This window comes from Cimex lectularius, unplaced genomic scaffold (genome assembly GCF_000648675.2).
Source record: "Cimex lectularius strain Harlan isolate CLEC.00 unplaced genomic scaffold, Clec_2.1 scaffold236, whole genome shotgun sequence".
Lineage (NCBI taxonomy): Eukaryota > Metazoa > Arthropoda > Insecta > Hemiptera > Cimicidae > Cimex > Cimex lectularius.
The window spans coordinates 157,037-183,909 of NW_019392957.1; the positions used below are offsets into that span (position 1 = coordinate 157,037).

Sequence of the window (26,873 nt, forward strand, 5' to 3'; positions counted from 1 at the left end):
AATTTACCGTGGCAAATAGAAAAAGAAGATACAGTGAGAGAGAAACAGAGGTAAATAAATACATAAATAGATAAATATACAGATAGAAAATAAATGAAAGAAGTAGAAAGAAAGAAAAAGAGAGAGGATGTAAGAGAAAGGAATGATATCTCACATTAGGAGGTAATAAGTAGAAAATTTGACGAAAAAGAAGGTAAACGATACAAGAAAATTATGTTCTAAAAAAATTTAATATAGATTAGAAAATAACAAAAACATTTTTGCATAATTAATGGTATGAGAACTAAATAGAAAGTAGAAATGTTCACTAAAAGCTCCATAATGTGACTGGGAAAAAGATTGTGATGACAGAATTAGTGGTAAATGAATTAAATATAAATTGAAAATTTTACACAAAAACTAAGGTTAGAAAGAAAGAGAGGTAAAACAAAGATGGAAGGAAAAATTAGGGAGATGACAGAAAAAGCAGTTTGTGAGATAAACAAAAGAATAGAAAACTTCACTAAAAGAAACAACTAAAAACTCCATAAAGTAGAAGGGTGGGAAAAATGGAAATAAAAAGAGTACCAGTATTAGTGGTACATGTGTGAGTTAAATAGAGAGTAAAAAATGTGACAAAAAAAGCTAAAACCTTCACAGGGTGACAGGGTAGAAAAGGAGAGTGAGATGGCAGAGTAAGTAGTATATGATATAAATAGAGAATAGAAAGTTTCGCAAAAAGAAAAAACTAAAATCTCCAGGGAAAGAGTAGAAAAAAGGGTGGAGGAAAAAAATGAAATGGCAGAATAAGTGGTAAGCGTGGTACATAGAGAGTTGAAAGTTTTCAAAAAAATAAATAAAATCTCCGCAGGGTGAGATAAATAGAGAGTAGAAGATGTCACAAAATAAAAAACTGAAATGTTCACAGGACAAAAAGTTGAAGAAAAAATGAGTGAAATGGAAGAGTGAGTGGTATGTGATACAGTAAGTGTGTAGAAAATGTTCACAAAAAGAAAAAACTGAAAATTCCGTAAGTAGAAGATACCACAAAACGAAAAAACTAAAACGTTCACAGGACAAAAGGGTAGAAGAAGGTTGAAGAAAAAATGAATGGGATGGAAGAGTGAGCGGTATGTGATATAATAAGTGTGTAGAAAATGTTCACAAAAAGAAGCAAATAATAATTTCGTAAGTAGAAGATGTCACAAAACGAAAAAACTAAAACGTTCACAGGACAAAAGGATAGAAAAAGGATGAAGAAAAAATGAGTGAGATGGAACAGTGAGTGGTATGTGATACAGTAAGTGTGTTCGTAATGTTCACAAAAAGAAACAACTGAAAATTCCGTAAGTAAATGTCAGAAAAAGAAAAAACACAAACTTCCATAGGACAAAAAGGGGTGAAGAAAAAATGAGTGAGATGGAAGAGTGAGTGGTATGTGATATAATTAGTGTGTCAAAAATTTTCACAAAATGAAACAACTAAAAACTCAGTAGAGTAAATGGGTAGAAAAAAATTGGTAGAAAAAAAATGAAATGGCAGAGTAGTTGGATGTGACATAAATAGGAAGTAAGAAAATATAAAAAAAATTCTCCATAGGGTGATAGGCAAGAAAAATGTGGAAGCAACAAAGAGTGAGATGGCAGAGATAGCGGTATATGAGAAAAATAAAAAGTAGACAATTTTCACAAAAAGACACATTAAAAACACCATAAGGTGGAAAACTAGAAAAAGACAAATAGAGAGTAGAATATGTCTCAAAAAGAAAAAATTAAACGTTCACAGGATAAAAGGATAGAAAAAAGTTTGGAAGGAAAAAAGAGTGAGTAGTACGAAATTTTTTTTTTTTTGGTCTTGAACTAGTAAAAAAAGGAACAAGATAGAGATAAAAAAACAAAGAGGAAAGGCAATCTACGGATTCAAAAACATCCCATTAGAATAATTATTATACTATATGAATATTTTTCAACATTTTCAAATGGTAAAGGTTTGGATTTCAATTTTTATCCAATGTTTTTATTTCAACTTGGATATCCCAAATATTTTCGAGAAATTTCATTAACAAAAACCATTCATAGCGTAAAGTTTAGTAAATTATACATAAATGTAAAAATCTGTAAATCTTAGGCTAAAATGGTAAAGGTTAAATGATGATTATGATGTTTCTGACAATGTTTTTCTTTAAGAAAAACCAAAATAATAGATAAACTATAACTTCATTTTCCCTTCTTGTAATTTTCTTAAGTAAATTATTATTTAAAAAATTCACAGAAAATGTATATTTTTAGAATATCCCAAATCTGCATCGAAATCCTGTGCACGATGTAGGAAAATAAAATTTATTGTTTATTAACAGACAGACCATGAAAAATAAGACAGTCTAGATGTCTCCTACTCGTATAAATTGACCTGACGTGACATTTATCTCAAGAGTAAAGATCAAAAATGAAACTCAGATTTGACAGAAACGACACAGAAAATAAAAATCATATTTAAAAGAATTCAATTTTAAGTTTGCATTTCAGGAACGTAATTTATTTTTGTTGTTACAAATTTTGTATTTTTATACAAGATCTAGTGAGCATTCTCTTGGAATCAAGGGGATGAATCGTTAATCCAAAGATAAGTTTGACGAAGGTACATGAGTCAAGGTATTTGACGCAAATTTCCGACCACATAGTCACTTCTGTTGATTCAAAACTGTACTTGGCTCATATGCAAAACCGTGAGCCAAAAAGCAAATTGAATTTTTTTGGATAATTAAACAAGTTTAACATTCGACTTTATTAATTGTTGATTATTCATGAAAATGAACAATCACAAACCAAATAGAACAATTATCATATACAACTAATAATGCTAGTATAAGAGCTTAGCTTACTTATTTGTCAAGTGGACCAGAATTGCCATCGAGAAATGCTTTTTGAAGTAAGAACTTAGAAATTGATGATGTGGATTTAATACTCAAGCCATTCTATCAGTATCAGCGAGTTCAGAAATCAACTATGTCAATAATGATCGCGTCCATCAGTTTATTTCGGCTGAATCTTAATCATCTTTCAAATCACGATAATTTTAAATAAAAACAACCCTTACAAAGCTCTCTTATGTTCTATTAAAAAGATGAAACCATCTAAACTAAATTAAGACATGAGATAGTTTAATAAAAAGGTTATTATACTAAATGTGAATTTTTTTGTAATACTTTGAGGATTTGGGTGTTTGGCCGGTGCATCTTAAAGTTAATTGCCTTCTCGAAATAGAAAAACGTTTGTTTGAACTAGCCGGGACGTAAATAGTTGCCGTAAAGTACGTAAATCCCTCGGCCTGCCCATGCGAATCCGGCCTTTTATCCGTAAATCCCGGGTTTTTTCCTCACTTCTTGATTTAAAAGTCCGAAGGAAATACCAAGATTTTTATGTTTCCTGTTGATTTTGATGATTTGACTTAAACGAAAAAAAAAGAAAAATAGAATTGTTGATCAACAGAAATCTGGATTCTGTTGGCCGAGTTGGCCCTTTCTCGACATTCCCTGAAGTGAATTGAATAAATAAAACACGAATATTGTCTAAGATCAGGTTATTTTTATTAATTAATTTTTTTGACCTTACTATTTATGTATTGGCCACAGTTATCGTTAGGTGGAGTATCAAGAAAGGACCTGGCGAAACTTCACAATAATATCAGGTTAATCATTCAAAATCGATTAGCCAAAAAATATATACAACATATAATATTCACGAGTGGATGAAATTAGATAGTCAAACCGTCAGGATGAAGAACCAGTCAAGCTGAATTATAAAACATCTAGCCTTGACACAAAATAACATTAGTGTGTAACAAACAAATCAAAATGAACTTTGGAACTCGTAGGAAGAGTCCAGAAAGGCTGGAAGGTAGAATAACAGGGACATTCCATCTCGAGACTGCGGACAAACCACCTCGAACTTGGCTACTTCAACTTTGCTTCTGAAGAATAATCTAGTCGGAGAACATCGAGAAAAGAGCATTTTTCGTGTAAGTTTGCCCATTTTCATATTTCCTTAATTTCATTCCTTTGGGATTGCGCGTACATAAATTTTACCTCATTCATTTTTAATAATTATTCAGAAATCGTGAGATGCGGTCTGGTGTGATGTAGGTTTCAGAAAAACATTTTCTTTATCGTGCCAACGTTATATGTAAATTCAGTAATTTCGTGGTCCGCTTGAACAATTAAATCATTACAATTAATTAAGGTTTTTAGTTGAGATGAAAAAACGTTAATGGCACGAGCGGGATTCGGGAAGATCGTGGGTTCGAATCCCGCTCGTGCCATTTACTTTTTTTCATCTCAAATAAAAACCTTAATTAATTGTAGTTATATGTAAACAATATTTGTAAATCCAGGCCCTGAAGATGATCTCAATAAAGATCGAAACGATGGCCCGATAAAGAAAATGTTTTCTGAAACCTACATCACACCAGACCGCATCTCACGATTTCTGAATAATTATCGATTAACTGTCACTAATCATCACACATTTTTAATAATAGTTTAAATTCTTGTTTATTATATTTTAAGTTTTTTATATTAGTTCAAGGAGTGTAGGTAATTTTTGTAAATTTTATGTTTGAAGATTACATTACAAAAAAAAGAGTGTAAATCTAATTTTAAAAAGAAATAATTGAAATGAATAAATACTGTATCCCTAACAGTGCCTCTAATTTTTCCCTTTATTAAAATAATAAAAATAATAATTGTATTTTATTTTTTCATAAAAAATGCCCTAAAGATCTAACAAAATTGGCGCTCGAACCCTGGACCCCTTTTATGAAAAAGTAAAACAAAATTATAAGTGTAACTACTAAATTTTAATTAATTACTATACAAAATAGTTAATCTCACAAGTCACCACAAAACAACGACTACCAAATTTATCCTGTACGAATTGGTTTACTTCATGAATATTATCGCAGTAAAGAATCAATATATTTTTTATGGTTTTTTATTGCGATTTTTTAAGGTCTAAAGAGCCTTTAATTGAAAATTTTTGATATATTGATAATATTATCCTGATCATGAATGTTTTATACGACTTTTTGAGATTCAAAAACCAAATAAAAGCTAGAGTAGTAAATTAATATTAACCACTAGATCTTAGTTAACTTACACTTGTGTAACTACTTTTCCTTTTTTTTAAAATAAAACTCTCGATCTCATATTTTTCTCTAGCACATTGTAACGGCTTAACGAAGAATCATCAAAGCAGTTTTTATGCGTTTTATTTTATTAGAATTGTTTATGACTGTTTAAAGAATGTTACATACGATTATATCGACAATATTTTCCTCCTGACGAGTTCTCTTTTATTTGATCACGTTTAAAGAGCTTAAAGATTTCTAAAAGAAAAGTAAACAACTGCTTTTCCGCTTTGTATTAGCCATAATTACAGAGTTTTATGTTTATTAGCAAGCGTTTAACTCGTTATTCTACTACTATTAACTGCATGACAATAAAACTGTTTATTCCTCAATCTCATATTTATTCCGACGTTTTAGCTTTTTGTGATGTGTAAAGAAAGAACCTTCAAAATAGTTTTTAAAGGTGTTATTTTATTTATATTTTTTATGACGGTAAAAGTGTCTTTAAAACCGTTTGCTATATCAACTATTATGTTTGTCATGGGTTTTATTTTATTTTATGGATTTTCTGGATAAAGAAAATTTAATATAGAAATTTTTTAATATAAAGCATTTTTTGATTTGTTTTTATAGATTTTTAACGTTAATTAACAATCATTTAACTCGATGTACAACTATCTTTTTATTTTTTATGAATAGCAAGGCAATAAAACTGTTCATCTCTCCATCTCACAATTATTCCTACCTTTCAGATATTTGTAATGACATAAAAAAACTTCAGAACATTTAGTATGGGTTTTATTTTTATTACAATTTTTATGACTGTTAAAATTGTCCTAAAGCTAATTAAACTGTTTGAGATATCAACAATTATTTTTGCCATGGGTTTTATTTTATAGATTTTGTGAAGAAAAGAAAATGTAATATAGAAATTTTTTAATATAAAGCATATTTGGTTTGTTTTTTTAGAGTTTTAATGTTGTTGTTTCTGTTTTTTATGAATAGCAAGGCAATAAAACTGGTGATCTCTCGATCTCACAATTATATCCTACCTTTCAGATCTATTTTATGACATAAAAAAAAACTTCAGAACATTTAGTATGGGTTTTATTTTTATTACAATTTTTATGACTGTAAAAATTGTCCTAACGTTAATTAAACTGTTTGAGATATCAACAATTATTTTTGCTATGGGTTTTATTTTATAGATTTTCAGAAGAAAGAAAATTTAATATAGAAATTTTTAATATAAAGCATTTTTTGGTTTGTTTTTATAGAGTTTTAATGTTGTTGTTTATGTTTTTTTTATGAATAGAAAGGCAATAAAAACTGTTGATCTTTCGATTTCACAATTACATCCTACCTTTCAGATCTATGTTATGAATAAAAAAAACGTCAGAACACTTATTATGGGTATTATTTTTATTACAATTTTTACGACTGTTACAATAATTGTACAATTATTGTCCTAGCGATAATTAAACTGTTTGAGATATCAACAATTCATGTCGTCATGAGTTTTTGATTTTATTTGATGATGTTTTTTGATTTTTTTTTAAGAACAAAAAGAACAATTATCAAAATAGTTTTTATAAATTTTATTTTATTACAAATTTTTATGAAGGTTTAATGTGTCTTTAAGGTAGTTAAACTGTTTGATATATCATCATTGTCACAATGAGCTTTTATTTTATTTGGTCCTGTTGTGAGGTTATAAACAAAAAAAGTGAACATTCTATTAATCATTAGTTGTTTAAATTAAAAGACTGATTTTTTAAAGAAGTTTTATTGTTAATTAATAGCGTAACTATTTTTCAATTTTGAGCGAGCATGGTAATAAAACTGTTAGTTGGCGCTAAAACTCTCGATCTCGTAATAATTACTACGTTTTAGCTCTGTAATTTCACATGAAAAAATGTGCCGAACAGTTTTTATGAGTTTTAATTTATTCAGTTTATTTTAAAATTTTATGAAGGTTCAAAGTGTCCTAAAAACAGTTGAACTGTTTCATAGATCAACAATTAAAGTAATCATGAGTTATTTATTTTATTTGATAGAGTTTATCAGATTATTTCATTGTATTATCCATTAAAATGTTCAATAAAAATTTGTTTGGTTTTTTATGAGGTTTTATGGTTATTAATACTCAAAGCCCATGAGAGCTTTCGATCTCACAATTATCGGAGTCTTTTACCTCTTCGAATAACATAAAAAATCATTATCACAATAGTTTTTATGTTCTATAATAACTATTTAAATATTATATTATAATTTTCTATGACGATTTGATTTGCAGTCCTCTAAAGAAATTTAAACTGTTGGTAATATCGACAATTGTTTTCATCGTATTTATTTTATTTCATACTATTTTGGAAATATTTCCAAAAGAACTAATTAAAAGTAATAACCTGTTTTTATAGCATTAGGATTTTTATTGTAAATAAATTGAAATTGTTTATGATACATGAAAATACTTATTCATTTGACAATCCATTCCTTTTTCGATATTGCCAAGTGAAAAGTGTTTATTCTGTGTGTTTTTTGGATTCGAATTAAATAAAAGCATCCTTTTTACAGGTTTGTTTATATTGTCGTATTTCGAGAAAACCTTCAACGCTCGGCCAAACGCAATTAAATCTAATTCTGTTTATCAATATTTCAACATATCAGACCCTTTGCCAGTAATTCGGTCGATCTAGATCTCGAACGTTATCGCACTTTTGTCTTAATTAAACTTTGTCATTTTTTATGTATTTATTTCGTCACGATTATCTATCATGATGATATTTTCTGACTCTCATTGAATTACATATTTATTTTTGACCTTTTCATCAATTTTGTTTTACGTTGTTAGAAATTTCTAAAAAGCTTCAACGTAAAGGCATTTTTTTTTGACAGGGGCATCCGACAGCTTCGTCATTTCAGCCCCGAACACTAACAAAAGATTACCCACTCGATACGCAATCACACCATTAAATACATTCATGCCTATATACATCGATCGCACTCATACTGTTTGGTAGATTGAGTACTGGATATTCCTCCATCTACCTGTTCACTCCAGTAAACTTGTCTAATTTGGTTTAAAAGTTTACCGCCGTTTTTTGTTTCACACAAGTCACGCACTCAACATGACAGGCGATGGAGATGCTACTTCGGCATCAACCCCTCCGCATTCACACCAATATATACATTCACCCATACAAGACACAGAAACACAAAACACATAACTTAACTTCTATATACAATAAAAAATTCCCAATTCCTTTAAAAAGCGGAATAGAGGACCCTGAAACTCGCTGCTGTGTCCGAGAACCCTCTTAAATATGGCGGCATGCCTACTCGAGCCTTGTAGGGAGCCAAGGCACGACACGCTTCGACTATGTGGTACACATCACTGTCATTGAATTATATATTTATTTTTGATCTTTCCATCCATTTTGTTTTATGTTGTTGGAAATTTCTAAAAAGCTTCAACGTACAGGCGTATTGCGTATTGTACTTCTGGATTTTTTTTTTTTGCCAAAAAAGTAATTGGATTTTATGTAGAGTGTTCCCTTGCAACTCTCTTATCCTCCTAAAGCATTTGCTCCATCAGACATACGACAAACTATTAAACAACTACCTTTACGAAAAGCTCCAGGTTATGATCTAATTACAAAACAAATATTACAAAATTTGCCCCACAGAGGCTTACAATACTTAACAACGCTGTACTCAGGACCACATATTTTCCATTGCAGTGGAAGTTCTCTATAATTAAAATGATTCATAAGCCAAATAAACCTTCTGATCTCCCAAATTCCTATCGATCCATTAGTCTCCTTTCTATCTTTGCCAAAATACTAGAAAAACTACTCCGACGATTACTGCCAATAATTGAAAATTCTAATATTGTTCCAGATCATCAGTTTGGGTTCCGCACATTTCACTCGACAACTCAACAATTACATCGTGTTGCTGTCAATATAGCTTCTTCCCTCGAACAAAAACAGCATTGCTTGGGTGTCTTTCTTGATTTAGAACAGGCCTGCGATCGAGTGGCACTCGGGCTTGCTTTGGAAACTGAGAAACAACCTCCCTCATATGTACTATCTTATACTGAGATCTTATCTGACGGATCGATTTTGTCGAGTCCGTCAGGGAACTGAATTTCACCTTATATACGCATAAGGGCGGGTGTTCCTCAGGGAATCATACTTGGCCCTTTTCTATTTTCCATATACACTGCAGATATTCCTACACACGTTAACATTTCGACACACAATGATGATACAGTGATTCTTACACATAATTCGGACCCCTCAATTAACACTCAACACTTACAACACCTAATGAATTAACAATATGGTTCACAAAGTGGAGAATAAAGGTAAACCTAACAAAAAGCACACAGATCAATTTTACCTTACGTAAAAATGTCTGTCCTGCGTAGAGTATAAATGAAATTCCATTGCCTACCACTGACCTTGTGCGTTATCTTGGACTTTTCATGGATAAACGACTGACTTGGAATTCCCTTACAGGACTGAAAAGACAGCAAACAAACCGACGTTATAAATTGGTAAAAAGACTACTCGACTCACGATAAAAATTAGACCTTGAAAATAAACTTTTAATTTACAAGACAATGATTAGACCTCTCTGGGCGTACGGTTGTGAAGTGTGGGGCTCAACCAAAGATTCCAATTCCCAGCGTCTACAATCAATCCAATATAAAATTCTCCGTCAAATTACAAATGCTCCTTTTTACGTTTCAAATTACACTATCCATAAAGACCTACACATCCCCGTTTGTACATGAACTCATCAAAACCCGATATAAAAAATTTCATCAATCACTGAACACACACAGTAATCTATTCGTACGAAATTTATCACTTCCAACCCTACCTGAAAATCCTCCAAGGCGAAAGTGGCCCCCGAGACCTTCTCATTGTGTGAAGACTGAACAAGATATCAGTGTGAAGGAGTGTTACCACTGGGCAACTTCTCCTACAAGAGCCTCAAATGATAATTCAACATATACGAACATATTTACTTAATACATCACTTGTAGTTGTAAGTACCAAATAAATGTAATAAAAAAAAAGGATTTTATGTTTAATAGTATATTAACAATAAGTAATAAGTATTAATATAAATGATAATTACAAAAATCTGAAACGCACAGATAAAACATTCCATAGAATTTCTCATGTGCATGTGTGTTTGTTTGTTGTCTTTTCCTTCTTATTGCTTTTCTATACTTATTTATTTTATCCTTTATATTTATAAAAACGCAGGGTCACGAGCGGGATTCGAACCACAACCTTTGGCTAAATACGCAGCTGCTCTACCACTTCGAATCTCGCTTGTGACACTGACCTTTTTATCTCAAATACCTTACATAAAGATTACTTATTTATTTTGTTGACTCTCATCCTAAATAGTCACAATATATCAGAAAATTTTACTTTAAATTCCACGTTATTTTTAAAATTAGCCAACTAGTTTTTGGCCCCCGACGTTGTCATTCACCAAAGAGGTTAAAAAAAATGGTGAGATCTTCTTGACAGACGTGTTTGGCCGTGGGGATTGGTCCAGAAGATTTGTTTCTTCTTAATTCATTAAACATTTGGCATAATGGACTTTTCTACCAAAAGCCAAATTTGTCCTCAATCAAAGAACCTCGATGGTTTTCGTTAATAATAATTTTATACTAAAAACTCTTAGGGTTAAGGCCAATTGGAAAGGAATAAAATAAAATTACTATTACTATTAAATTAAAATAGTTATAAATTAATAATAATTTCATTTCTATTTTATTTTATTTATCTGTCTGTCTGTCTCTCTCTCTTATTCTTTCTCTCTCTCTCATTCTTTCTTTCTTTCGTTCTTTCTTTCTTTCTTTCTTTCTCTCTCTCTCTCTCTCTCTCTCTCTCTCTCTCTCTCTCTNGGAAATTATTTTGATTAAAGAACATTGCTTTAAAGTAACTAGTTTCTTTTTTTTTGTTTAATACCAAAATCCTGCATTATTTTCCGGACAACCCAATATATCCTACATCGCTTTCGTATTTAAAAAATTTTTCGCCAGGTGGTTCATGTTTTCCAATCAATGTTATGTAAAATAATTAATTTTAATTATTTTACATTACATTGATTATTATATGCTCATATCTGTACATACATATTCACGAGTACAGAGTTGAGTCTATCACTTCTCACAATCCACCGGCAATTTCAGCTTTAGTAGTTTACAATAAATTGCCAGCAGGTCTAGAGAATCACGCACCTTGGGTGTTGACAGACTGGGGTCAGACCTCGATCTTGTCCGTGTAGCCGCCAAGGTTGGGCTAGGTCATATCAACTACAAACGCACTCATATAATATATTCTCTCTTATTTACATACCATTCACTCATAAACCAATATAATTCACCTAATTGAGGGTCGATGTGTACTCAATATTCCGCAATCGGCTCTGTTCGGGCGCGTCTCCGTCAGCGAAACGTCCGATTTGTGACGTACACTGTACCCCACGATCTACAACCCCTATCTTCTCAAAATTCACCAATCACAACACGCTTCCCTCCTTTTTCCTCAAAAACCCGTCCCTTCCAGCCTTTTTGGCCCTCTTCACCGCCAGCTCTCGGAGCGAGCACACAGATCGCCCTATCTCCCCAAAGTATTGCATCATAGTAATTAACCACCGTTTAAGATCGCCGTATTGCTTTGCTATGCACATTTATCGCCACGCGAATGTCCGCGTATTGATATTAGAATCGCCCCATCCTTAATCCGCGTGCATCCCATCTCCCGACCGCATGGTCCCAAACCTATCATCGCCATTTTCCCTTAATATCTTATCTCCCTTTATCCATCTACCATCATCATAATCCCGCGAATGAATCATCCATCATTATCACCGGAAGACTCCATCATCTCACTAACATCGCCGCCTGGATTGCATCATCTCATTGCCATCGCCACTTGGATTTCATCATCCATCATCACCATCGACGCTGCAGGAATTAGGCCGGTGCACTGGCCTAGTCATCGCCAAACAACGCACGATATCGCATTCAGAGACATTCACCGCTCTACGGCCTTCATCACTCGCAGACCGTCATCGCCTTCAGGTCTGCAATACGATCATCGGCCATCTTGTAAACCACAGAGCTTTCATTCCATTACTCCTTTCGTTCATTATTTATTCCTTCATTTAATTCTTCCTAAACTAACATCTTCTATTCAATCGGGAATTTTCCATTTCCGTTGGTGCCGAAACAATCTTATTAATTTAAACTCCTATCGTCGGCGCCATTTTAGATTTGGCTGCTGGCGAACAGGCCCTCTTACACTACACATTCACGCCTATAAATTCATTTTCAACACGTTCTAGCGACACAAAACTATCATCACTGTATAAAAAACTACCCTGTTTCCTCCAAGAGTTTGAAGAGGGAACCCAGATACTCGCTGCCGTGCTCAAGAACGATTTTTATGGCGGCATTCTTACACACTCTCTATAAGGAGCCAAAGAATTGCACCATTCAATTAAGTGGGACAACCTTCCTCTGCACGTCGGAGTCATACACGGGCTTTAGGCCAAACGTAACTAGGTGTCCGTGTGGCCTATTCTTAATCGGGTGATGATGACCCAATTTCTACGACTTCTGTATATTTATATTATAGCTAGTGCTGTTAATATTATTACTAGATGCAGCACGATTGATTATCGTCACGTATCGTCATGAATAGTAGTTTATTTCGATGTTCGTATTAAATATCTAATTAATACAACAAATCTCTTATTTTCAATAAAAACCATCTTTAAAATATTAACAACTTAGTAAGTGAAAATTTTAAAAAAATTGAAATCATTTTATTTCGAGTAAGTCAATATTTGATGAAATGAAGCTAATAATTCAGTATTTATAAGCTTTTATTATAGCCAGAGAATGTGTCAAGAAGAAACGATATTTTGTGAGGAGGAGGTCAAAGAGTAAGAAATTTTAGAGGCGACGGTGGTATGGAACCCGGGACTGCAGTATCCTCAAGCCGAGAGCTACCTACCCTTTTAAATAATTTAAAATAAATGTTTATTATTTACAAAATTGTTTGAAAAGTAAACCGTTGATTTTCTTAACGAATTTTTCCTTTCGAATTTAAGATCATTTCAATTTTAATAAGCTCATACCTTGTGCCATAACACTGCATTTTTACAGAAAAGACTACGTTTCAGGAAAATTTTATTAAAGTCCGATGGTTATAATTAATTATTTTCAAAACAAAAACGCCTTGTTCTATATACATCAACCGTTAGAACCAAAAAATATGAACTTTTACGGTTGAAAAAACAATGTTCGGTTACATTAAACAAAAACGTTTAATGATTTTTAATTATTATGAAGATTGTTAATTATGATTTAATTTTTTGGTTTGATGTTGCACAAATTCCAGAGATTAATAAAATATACAACAATGAATTAGAAAAATAATTTAAAACAATTTCTAATGTTATGTTTAAAAATATCCCTGACATTAGTGACCTGTTTTGTAAAACAGTGTTTCAAAAAAATTTGTACTTTGTAATAAATTTACAATCTCTTTCTGTATATTATTTTGTATATTTTTGGAAAAGCACGGCTTTTTGTTTTTATGGTGCCTATTTTCCTGTGAAACTAAGCCTGGATCCAAAGGTGATTTTTCACTTAAAAATTGCTATTACAATTTTAATTAGTTGACGCGTTAAGCCGACCTGGTGATGAACATTTCTTTTAAATGACATGCCCAAATTTTTCCATAAATTTTGAAAATCCTTTCCATTTAAAAAAAAAATTGTACAAGAAACTCAAAATTCATCGATTTGTCTGGAAATATTGAAGTTTTCCGCAGAACTCGGTAATTTCAATGTATGAATAGTTAAAAAGAAAAGAAGTGAATTAAAAATTTAATTGTTTAAAATATTAAAATTTAATTTTTACTGTTTTTGTAATCGATCTTTGAACAATAACAATCAGAAGACAACAAAATAATCAAGAATTTATCGACTTCTTGAAGAAAACTACAATATCTTCTGACTGAATCCATGAATTTTTGCGTTTCAGGAATCATTGTTTTTAAAGTGGAAAGGGTTTTCAAACTATGTAAAAAAAAATAAGACATGTTTTTTATTTGCCTTATATCTCAAGACCATAAATATTTTTTTATATTATATAGATCTTTGTATGTTATGTGTTATTTATTGGAATGTTATTTATTAGCGTGAATGTAGAGGTTTATCGTCAATTATGCCAAAGAATATCAAGTACTTTGGGGTAGTTTGAATGAATATGGTGAATGTAATTTATTCAATACAAAATTTATCCCCAATTTGTATCTTCTTTGTGTGTATTTACTTGATATTTGTGTTTGTGTGCTTTATTCACCTTTTTTAACTTTCAGCATTATAAAATTTACAATAAAGCAACAAAAGTAATTTACATATTAAAACAATGTTTTTCAAAACTGTAATTTTTTAAACCTAATTTCATATTTCAGAAAATTGATCAACAAAGTTTTAAATTAACACATAAGGCCGGCTGTATAAAATAATAATATAAAACAAACAATAAGTGTCATTTTTACAAAAAATTCATTGGAAAATAGATGAAAATAAAATGTGTCGAAATTATTCTGAAGTTTCAAAAAATTCTAAATATAAAATTATTTAGTTTTAATGAAACAAAAGCATATTCAATGAAACAACATCAAATATCAGGTAAATCACACAAATAACATACATACATACAATACACAACATATTTTCAACTGTTTAGAACTTTTGTCAATTTGATGAGTTTTAAATGAACAGATGAGGTTAGATATATAAAATAAATTTTTCCAAAAATAAATGATTCTAAAGAGGGTGTCTAGGTCTAGCTTTGACCAGTAAAAAACTGATATTAATCGGTTTAACAAAAATTAGATTTTTTTTTTTAAGTTTTCTTGTGCAATAAACGCATCGTTCGATGCACATATGTTTAAAATATTATTTCATCCTTATGAAAAACGTTTTGTGATACAAAATCAATTTAAATATTATAATAGTTCAAGTTTTTAAGTTTATTTTAACAAAATTAATTATTTAGAAAATAATTTGTATAATTTGCATTCAAGCTTTGTTTTCTGGTAAGGTTTTTCAATGGTCAAGGATGTCTAATATTTATTTTTGGCGGATGTTTGTCTTTCATTAAATAAGTTCTTAAAGTAAAACCCATTTTGACATAATAAGATTAAATTTTTTGAAAGGAGCCCAGCAACTTCAATCCCACGTCACCCGCCGGAGAATCGTGCAAAAAAAATTGTGAATTATTTCTGACAGACGTGTACGTAATCGCCACAGTGCTTGATCTACCGGCCTTATTTTTCTTCGGTTATTAAATATTTGGCAAAGTCCCACAAAGTCGAATATAACCCGTGACGCTCAACCACCTGCCAACCTCTCGCAACCTTACGCAACAACGAACTACATTTTCCCTTTACCTTGAAACGATATTTTGATACACATAACTGCCTTAATTCGGTTTATATTCACGTTAATGAATCGCGTTTATATTCATTTGAAATTCATTTCAGAACAATATAAATTCATTTATTCGTCAAAAATGTTGAATTTTTATAGAATTTCAAATTTATAGATTTTTTTTAAAATGGCATCGCTTTGCTTAGCTCACCCAGAGAAGTGTGGATTCAGCTTCATCCTCGAGGTACGGTCTTCTGTAAAGAGTTGCCATGTCGATAGCTTTAGGTTTCGTCCACTGACTGAGGATTTTAGGTCCGGAGGAATTTTCTACTCTCGGAGATCCCACTCCCCCGCGGCAGAGCCCCACCCCTTGGTCCGGAGGGAGAGAAAAACGTCCTTGCTTTCGTTTTGGATTGTTTATGAAGGATATTTTCTCAATGGGAGTCAATCTTAAGGATTTGACCGTAATTATCCGACTTATTGGGCATTTACTGGGTTCAAAAGCTACACAGAGGGTTTAAGCCCTATTTTTTTACATATAGAAAAAAATGGTAAAAAATATAGTGCAAATTTTATCAAAAATTATAGTGATTTGTAAATAAAACTTATTTATATAAGTCAAAGGATTGAGGTCAAGTCCTTGCCTTGATAATTGTGTTGTGATGGAATTTCGTCAAATCGAAGAGCATTCAGCCTCATTTCACAACATGTCTTCTATTCTCATCTGATTTTTTTTTCATGTAATTACAAATCCCAATACAGACAAAAGTCGTTCCAAAAAATACAATTACCTACAATTATCATTAAATCGATCTTTTTTATTGGGGGGATTTAACAGTATTATTATTATTAGTACAGCCTTGTATAGTTTTATTTATCTAAAAGACCGATAGTTTTTAGGAAAACAGGCGTATGTTTAATTCAAGGACAGGACTCCATTTTGCTTTACTTTTCACTGGTTTGTTTTTCCAGTTGGAATTTATTAGTTTAAATGAAATTCTTTTATAAACAGGCTCGAGTCAACAATAATTTAAAAAGCGTCTGAATGAATAGACTCTCTGAACTGTTTGGTTTTTTCAATTAAGACAATCCGACAGAGAAAATTTACAATTATTGATCGTCTTTCTGAATTGATAATAATACACGATATGTCAATTTGGTTGGAAATTTGGCAATTTCCATAATTTCACATGTTATGAAGGTTACTAAATTTTAGGTGGAGGGATTTTAGCCATTTGTCTCATCTTGATCTAATATATAATAAACATCCTTAATTATTCAATTTGTTTAAAAAAGAATAAGAATAACAGATTCAGAACCAAAGTACAATTTGACAAAAAGAACATATTCCACCTAAAAAGACAGCCATTTGCCTTAAATTTTTAAAACAACGTTGAATGCAAAATAAACAACTCAAAATGAAAAAATATTATATACAATACAAAACTTAATCCAAATGTGTAAAGGAACACATATATATTTTTTTTTAAATACATAAATAATATGATAATGAGAATAATTCAGAATTCACCAACTGGAAAAATCTGCATGTCAGATTAAATCATGTCCAGGATTTTCAACGATATTGTAGCATCATAAATTGGTCAAAAGTCACACTTTTCAGGACGATTGGGATAAGACGCTAAATTTTTACTTTTCGGAAAAATCGTATTTTATGTATAAATTCACTAGTTTCGTGGTCCGCTTGAGCAATTAATATATTTTAATTAATTAAGGTTTTTAGTTGAGATAAAAAAAGTCAGTATCACGAGCGGGATTCGAACCCACGATCTTCGCCTAGATACGCCGCTGCTCTACCACTTGAGCTGTCGTGATCTCGATCCACTCTGGGCACCAGCTCTCCATCTCCCACTTTTTTTAATTTTCCCTCCTTTTCGCCATTTTTCAAATATCGTGTAATCTATTTGATTCTCGGCGACAAATTTTGTATTTTGTAAAAAAATTGTATAAATTTAAAAAAAATTGAGCTCAAAGATGGGCCGAATTTCTATCTTTTTCGACACATTCTAAAAGAACAAAAAGTCTATAATATGGTAATTATCCCACCAAAAATTAACCAATTAAGCCACAAGGCTATCCTAAATTTTAATAAGAACCAAATTTATTGAAAAATGGGGGCCGCGGTGGCAGAGTTGTTAGGGTGTCCGACCCGTATTGAAATTACTTTACTTACTGAGAAATTATTGGAGCATTTGGGTCAAGATACGTTAAGTCACATAACAAGCCAATAATTAGCGAATTTCAAAATTAAAAATAAAAGCTGATAAGAATAAGGGCTTCAATTAAATTATTTGACCTATTTATCCAACGCGTTTGACACACTAAATTTACGAATGCACTTCATTTTTTGAATACGTTCATTTGACGTTTTGACATGATTAAGTTGTTAAAATTTTTGAAAAAGGTTGTACCATCGTAAAACCAAAATTACCAAAATTTGTTCAGGAGGTTGAGATAAGGCATTAAAATTTGATTTTGCAGAGAAAATAATTATTTTCAATAAAAAGAGGAATATTTTTGAGCGTAAGGATATTTTTGAGGTATTCAATATATGTATAAAAAACTGAATTACACAGCTTGATACTAGTAATATTTGACAGTTTGATCTTAAACTAAATTCAAAAATAAATTAATTAATCATCACGAGTATCCAAAGTAAAAGGTCATCAGTGCATTGGGTGCTCCATTGTCGGTACGTCTCATGTTAGAATTTTAAGAAGTAATAATTTAATCAGAGGTGATTCTGCGAAAACTAGGCCAAAATGTTTAATAAGTTATGTATTCCAAATTTAAAAATAAACCTCGACAAAAAATTATAGTTGCAAAATGAATTTATGATTTACGACCCATTTGCCCAGACGTGATGAAACAATTTTTGTTTAATTTATGCGCTTCAGTTGAAGAACGTACATTTTTACATGTGAGGTTTCCAAATAATCAAGACACACTTCCGATTTAAAATAAACTATTCGGGTACAATTAAAAAGTGAAAAAAGTATGAAATTGAAACTGTTTTGCATACAATACTCGTCTCTATACTCTAAGTTTTTATTTTTTATTTTTTTTGGCTCCCTATTTTGGGGAGGGCTCGCAACACAAATGTGAACTTGAGCCCCCGTTGTGCCGGTGTTCTTCCATCGAAGAAACTCATTTTTGAAGGGGGTTGGGACCAAAATTCAGGGTCGCTGAGATCCGATCCCGCCCCTTCCATTGATGAGTGCCGTGTCAATTTCTTTCAATTGCGGCCACCGGTCCCGTTAGGCGTCAGAAAAAGTCCAGAGGCGACGTTGTAGATCGAACCCACGACCGCGGGATCTACTAGCCGAGAGTCGCCTTAACCACTCGGCTACCGCGGCCACCTCTCTAAGTCATAGACGAAGGATCAGTTTCGTGTTCCTAAACTATCAGCCATGATTAAGGTTTTACTTATTTTATCGATAAATCACCAAAAAAACGGAACAAAATAAAATATATCTAGCACGAAGAATACGGGAAACTACAGTAACGCATGACTCATAAGTGTTGCGGGTTTAGCGGGTTTCCGACGCCGTACAATTTTACACTAAAAAACCAACCATTTATGGTAAATATCTCGTTTAAATCCACACACAATAAACAGATAATAAAAAAATAAACAAATCTAAAAATTAAGTTAACAAACTATACGAAAAAAATATTTATGTAAAAATAATCAAGTTAATGTTATTAAGGTTACTATGGCATCAGGCGTAAAAATAATTTCTTACCGGGATCACGTTAATATCAGCAAATATTTAAATTTATTTATTGTAAAAATATTTGAGAAAGCAAATTAATATGATTTTTTTAATATCCGCTTTAAATTTATCAATTTATGTTGTATGTACAGAGATTTTCTTCAGGTGTTATGTCTTTGAAATAAGTACATTTTTACTAAATTTTATCAGCTTCTATTAAATATATAAATACTCAATTAATTATACACAATTTTTTTCGAAATGAAAAATTGTGTATAATTAATTGAGTATTTATATATTTAATACAAGCTGATAAAATTTAGTATTAATCTAGAATCACACCTGTGAATCGTACACAGGACCGCTAATCTAGTATAATCGTTAATAAAAAGTGTTTCTATATGAAGCCGGGATTTGCTTATAGTTAGAATAAAATCGGGTAGTCGAAATGAGAAGTTTGTGGCATGGGCGAACGAAGTCACGGTAGCTCAAGTGGTAGAGCAGCGGCGTATTGAGCCGAAAGTCGTTGGTTCGAATCCCGCCTGTGACACAAATTTTTCATTTCGAAAAAAATTGTGTATAATTAATTGGAGTATTTAAGTACATTTTCTTAAATCCACTGTTTCCCTTTTGTTATTTTTATATTTATTGATATATTTAGATTGAGACGCTCATATGGCTGCAGATTGCAAAATGCTAGTAAATAAATGATATTTTTTGCTTTGTTGTGATCCAAATTGAATTTCCCGAAGTATTTGGGTATTAAGAGAGTCACCAAAATTAATTTTAGCTGGTCAATGTCTTTCTTGACCTTTATCCTTTCACAAATATATATACATTATAAAAACGACACGATCCTTGACTTGTTGACCGAGTCACAGAAATAGACTGCGCAGAGGATTGGAACTATCTTGTTCTCCGCTCAATATCTCTCTTAGTTTTATGTCTTAATTTTTCCCACGGGTCAGAAGATAGTGGGCTTTTCTATTAATATTATAACGGCCGACCCGATTCCATTTTTTCACAGATTTTCTCCGATTTTTTAAAGGCCGTAGCACTATGCACCGGAATATCGGTCTTGACCGGGGCAGGGGTTTCAAGTTCAAGCAACCAGCGTGGCCAACAAGGCTAAAAATATATCTAATGCCTGTTCTCTAAGTGCACATCGTAATCAAGCATTAATTTGAATATAAATGACAAAATTAAATTATCCTTGTTAAGAAAATAAAGCATGTATTACAAATCATTGTTTCCTTAATTTACACTGAAAAACTATTTTACATTTAATTTCAATTTTGCCGTCGTCGTACAAACTGAATTGCTTAATAAAATACACTCTAACTAATATGATATACAGGGTTTCAACCTGCTTTTCTTTTGATTAAAACCAACCATTCAATTTAACCATATCTCAAAAACTACTCAACCAAGATAAAAAAAATTAAACAGCATTTTTTAGCATAAATTTTACTTTCAAACTAAAATATAAAGACTTCAAAAATAAGCCTACGCCCAACGCATCTACACCTCTGTATAAATCAAAACCGTGGCTATAAAAGACCGAACGGTTTAAAGGTCTGACCTAATCTCAAGTTTGAGGTTTGCTCTGACTGTTAAAAAAATGCTAGCCACATGTTCGTTTCATGACAGAAATAGACAACATGCTCAAGGCTGGCCATGACGATGAAACACGTTATCGGGACCTCTTAAATTATTGTGAAAATAGTATTGGTTCTAGTAAAGATGCAAAATACGCCTCAGGAGGGTCGAATCTAGCAGAAAATTACTATTAATATGCCAATTACCTCTGCTGTTTAAGTTTGTTCCTATTTTCTTTAGATTTGAAAACTTACTTTTCCTATCAATCGATTCAAAAGAATACATTTTATACAAAAAAATAGTAATATAAGTTTTTCATTTATAACAGCTCAAGAGGGCCAAATTTCTCTAGAAAAACCATCGTACCATTCGTTACCAAGAAAGTTAATCGTGTATGTTTGCAAACTTATTTCATGTATTAATGGATTCAAGAGGATTGGGTTTACAAACGGTGTATTATGTGAATCCTTTTCAACTCAGGAGGGTATGATATTTTTTATAGTTTATTAGTTTATTTCACTTATGTTGAACTCTATAAATATAAATTTACTAATTTCGTGGCCCGCTTGACCAATTAATACATTACAATTAATTAAGGTTTTTAGTTGAGATGAAAAAAAGCTAATGGCACGAGCGGGATTCGAACCAACGACCTTCGGCTAGATACGCCGCTGCTCTACCACTTGAGCTATTGTGACCTCGATCCACTCGGACATCAACTTCCTATCTCAACCCCACCTTATGAGTTTTCCCTCCTTTTTGCCATTTTTCAATTCATTTTCAATTTCATTCCCGCTCGTGCCGCTGCTCTACTCATAACCACTTGAGCTATCGTGACTTCTATCCACTCGGACACTAACTTCCCATCTCAACCCCACCTTTCGAATTTTCCCTCCTTTTTGCCATTTTTTCTACAAATATAATTCTTCCTTCAGGAGGAAAAATCCGTAAAGATAAACCAATAATACACCATTTACACATTAGTTTATGTTTATCTTGTTCTTTTTAGATTTGATTGTTTATTTCTTGCATGTATAAATTCAGGAGGATCAGATTTATAAAGAAGTACGGTACTACGACATTTTTTCATTTCAATCAACTCAGGAGGATCAAATCATTAAAAGAACGTTATTAAGCCAATATTTTTTGTTATTTATGTTTATCGCACTTATTTTTAAATTTACAAACTTAACTCATGAGGTCGAACCCAAAAAATAAACAATTAATATGCCAATCACCTCAGTTGTATATCACTTTTCTAAACGGTTGCATACTTATTTCTAGCACCAACAAATAAGGATGATTGTATTTATAAAAAAACAGTAATATGTAATTTTTTGGTTTCAATCAATTCAGGAGGGTCAGACCTATTAGACACAACTATTAATATGTCAATATTTTTTTGTTTTCTACGTTTTTCTCGCTCATTTTAAGAGTTTGAAACCTAATTCTGGCTTTAGATGACTCAGAAAAACGAATTCATAATTAAGGAAGGACGAACCCATAAGAATAAATCATTAATATACCAACTACCCCATTAGCTTATGCTTATATTGCTGTTTTTAGGTTTAAGAATTTACTCCTTGCATCAGCAAATTCAGAAGGGTCGGTTTTTTTAAAAAAGTACTAAGAAATTTTTCATTTCAATCTACTCAGGAGAGACAAATCGATTATATACAATAATATAGATTCCGTCTAAGATTTCTATCATTGTGTAAATTCATTTTTTCCCATCCTACATGTATTTGTATATGTAAACAATGTTTGTAAATCCCATGCCCTGAAGATGATTTCAATAAAGATCGAAACGTTGGCACGATAAAGAAAATGTTTTTCTGAAACCTACATCACACCAGAGCGCCTCTCACGATCTCCAAATAATCATTATATTCAACCATTAATACGTCTACGCCAATTACCTTATTAGATTATATTAATCTTGCTGTTTTTAAGTTTGTGAATTTACTTCGTGCATCAGTAAATTCAGGATGATCGGATTTATGAAAAAAAAAACTAACACGAAATTTTACATTTCAATCTACTCAGGAGGGTCAAATCAATAAAAAATATTATTATCCCAAAATTTTTTGTTATTTATGTTTAGCTCACTGATTTTGAGATTTACAAACTTAATTCTTGCTCCGGTCGACTGAGACGGGCCGAATCCATATGAATAAAATATTAATATACCAATTACCACATTAGCTTATGTTTATATTGGTGTTTTTAGGTTTAAGAATTTACTCCTTGTATAAGCAGATTCAGGACTTTTTTAAAAAGTACTACGAAATATTTCATTTCAATGTTCGCGGAAAAATCAAATCTATTAAATACAACCATTAATATGTCAATTACGCCAATTAACTCATTAGTTTATTACAATTAATTAAAGTTTTTAGTTGAGATAAAAAAGTCAATGGCACGAGCGGGTTTCGAACCCACGATCTTCGACTTGATACGCAGCTGCTCTACCACTTGAGCTATCGTGACCTCGATCCACTCGGACACCAACTTCATATCTCAACCGCACCTTTTGAATTTTCCCTCCTTTTTGCCATTTTTAAGGTGCGGTTGAGATGGGAAGTTGGTGTCCGAGAGGATCTAGGTCACGCACGATAGCTCAAGTGGTAGAGCAGCAGCGTATCAAGCCGAAGATCGAGGGTTCGAATCCCGCTCGTACCATTGACTTTTTTATCTCAACTAAAAACCTTTTAATTGTAATATATTAACTGGTCAAGCGGACCACGAAATTAGTGAATTCATTAGTTTATGTTCATCTTGGTGTTTATGAGAATTTACTTCGTACAACATTAGTGCAACAGGAGGATCGTATTTATTAATAAAAACTTACTCCGACATTTTTTCATTTCAATCAATTATGCCAAACTTTTTTGTTATTTACGTTTATCTCACTCATTTTGAGATTTACAAACTTAATTCTTGCTTCGGTCCACCGAGAAGGGACGAATCCATAAGAATAAATCATTAATATACCATTTACCACATTAGCTTATGTTTATATTGCTGGGTTTAGGATTGAGAATTTACTTCATGCATCAGTAAATTCAGGATGATCGGATTTTTAAAAAACAACAGAACAACGAAATTTTTCATTTCAAACTATTCAGGAGAGTCAAATCTATTAGAATACATCAATTACCTTATTATTTTATGCTTGTCCTGCTGTTTTAGATTTATTACGCCAATCACCGTCCTTGTTTACTTTTATCTCGCTTTTCTTTACGCTTGAATTTACGTTTCATATCAATCAATTCAAAAAATCTTCTTTTTTTTTAATATAAGTTATTTTTCGTTTCAATCAGCTCAGAAGAGTCGAATTCATAAGAAGCAACTATTTATATGCTAATATTTTATGTTTTTTATGTTGTTATTTTTTTGCTTTGCTTATTTTAAGGTTTAAAAACTTTGTGTATAAATTGAGTCAGAAAGTTCGGATTAATAAAATAAATAGTAATCTAAGTTTTTAACTTGTTTATATTTATCTTACTTATTTTTGAGATTTAATTGTTATTATTAATTTAATCTTAATTATTAGTATTAAGTATTATTTTAAACTCAATTCTTGCTTCGGTCAAGTCAGAAGTTCAGAAGGAACAAATATTAATATGCCGATCACCTCTGCTGTTCACGTTTATTTCACATATTTTGAGGGTTTTTTTAAGGAGAAATGATCAGGTTTATAAAAAGCAGTCTTTTTTTCATTTCAATCGACTCAGAAGGGTCAAATTCAAAAACATTAATATGAAATATTTTCGGTCTGCTATAAAAGACTAACAAATTATATAAAAAATTATATTGTTTATAAAAGCAAACGTGACTGTGATAAAGATATTCAGACTATTCAGTTGTGTAAAAATAGTCTAAAACATCGACAATAGAGAAAAATCAAAATGTGACAGGACTATCACAACATGTCACTTAACAAAACATAAAATTGATTTTGAAATTGCAAAACCTATAGTCTTCCAAAGAAAGGAAGAAAACCTGAATCGTAAGGAAAAAACGTATATATACAAATTATATGAAAATACTCTAAATTTACAGAAAGTCAGGAAAAAAATATCTAGTCGGTATCATCATCGAAAAGTATAAAAACACAGCTTCATCGAAGAGATTGGATATGAAAACCTATCAACATAGTACCAGCAACGGCCACAAGATGGAGTGGGCGCAGAGAAAAACAATGAAATGAAATACAATGACAGGAAAAAATTTCACCCCACTGATTTTTTTCATTTTCTCGATAAAAGAAAAATCTGCTCTAAATTTGTCTCATCGTTATTATCAATAAATATTTGTTTGTGCTATGTTTTGAATTATGCATATCAATTGCAGGTAAACACACTTAATCCTTAATCCAAAACAAGGATAAAGGATTTTTCAATGTTAACTTTTTACGGAATTGGAAATGTTCATTCAGTCTCGTTTGAATTCTGAAGGAATAAAATTTTTAATTTTCATTTTTGTATTGTTAATTTCAATTTTTAAACTTAAAAATGCCGCTTAGTGCTGAGGATGTTGTGTTTTGTGTGGCACTTATTGATGATGGACGTTCCATCAGGTGTGCGGCTATTGCCATCGGAGTTCCGTAAGAAACTCTGCGAGAAGCCGTTAGATGTTTTCGAGAAACTGGGTCCTACCATAGAAGGCCCGGTTCTGGACGCCCTAGGGTAACAGAACCATAGGATGATCGTTTTTGGACTTTGAGAATTTTGCACCGGCACCTTACTGTTGTTCAAGCGCTTCATCAGCTCCAGGAAGTTCAAGGTGTCCATATTTCTGAACGCACTTCTCCAAGCAGATTAAATCAGTATGGAATGATGGCTTTTCGCCTCGTAAGAGAACCAGAGTTGCACAGCTCCCATTTGCTCAAGAACACAACCATTGCTCCTTGGACGATTGGTCTGCTGTACTTTTTACAGATGGGCGTGAAATAGTGTGGACAAGAATGAAAGGTACAAAGCCTGTAATTTTTCCCAGAGCCGACTTTTTCAACTTAGCTCAGTGATAGTGTGGGCGGGAATTTCAATGGAGAGTCGCACAGAGTTGGTTGTTGTTCGTGGAGGGTCTTTGACGGTGACTCGGTATGTGGATGAAATTTTGGAACATCATGTGTTGCATATCCTCGATGAAATCAGCGACAATCCTATTCTAATGCACGATAATGCCCGTCCACATGTCGCTGGCCTAGTACAAACGTACCTTCAACAGCATAACATCAGGGTCTTAGCCTGGCCAGCCCGTTCTCCAGACTTGAACCCCATCGAACTTTTATTGAATAACCTCAAAAGACGTATAAGAGCACGTCCATCACTTCCTGATACATTCCACGATCTTGAAAGGACTCTCGTGGAGAATGGGCTAACCTCCAACAAAGAGACATTTCCAGACTGGAAGAAAGTATATCAAGGCGTTAAAGATGAGATGAAGTATCGACCAGCTTGTTGAACAACTTGAACAAAAGGATCTTAAAGTGAGGTCACAACTGAAACGACAAACTCTTTAAGTCTTTGTCGAACGTTCGACGATTATATCGTCATCATCAGGGCTTCAACTAGATGAGTGTTTAAATATATCTGGAGAACAACAAACTGCATATGTAATTTAAATTCTCATCGAACTTCAAAACAACAGATACTGAGTTTCACCTAATTTTAATTATTATTACACATGTAGTTTGTTGTTCTCCAGATATATTTAAACACTCGTCTAGTTAAAGCCCTGATGATGACGATAAAATCGTCGAAGGCTCGGCAAAGACTTAAAGAGTTTGTCGTTTCGGTTGTGACCTCACTGAAGATCCTTTTGTTCAAGTTATGCCAAGGTGTCTTCGATATGTAATTAAGGCAAGAGGAGGAAATACGCGATATTGAAATATTACTTAAAATTATAAAACAAAATTTTTAAAAAATCTTTTATCTGTCA

At 32.1% G+C, this 26,873-nt stretch overlaps 1 protein-coding gene across 3 annotated transcripts in view; it reads right to left on the minus strand.

Annotated features, from left to right (window-relative positions):
- The window catches only part of LOC106666321 (PDZ and LIM domain protein 3), a 65,986-nt gene that overhangs the window by 18,653 nt on the left and 20,460 nt on the right, over positions 1–26,873 (minus strand). The gene's annotated exons all lie outside the window — the stretch shown is intronic.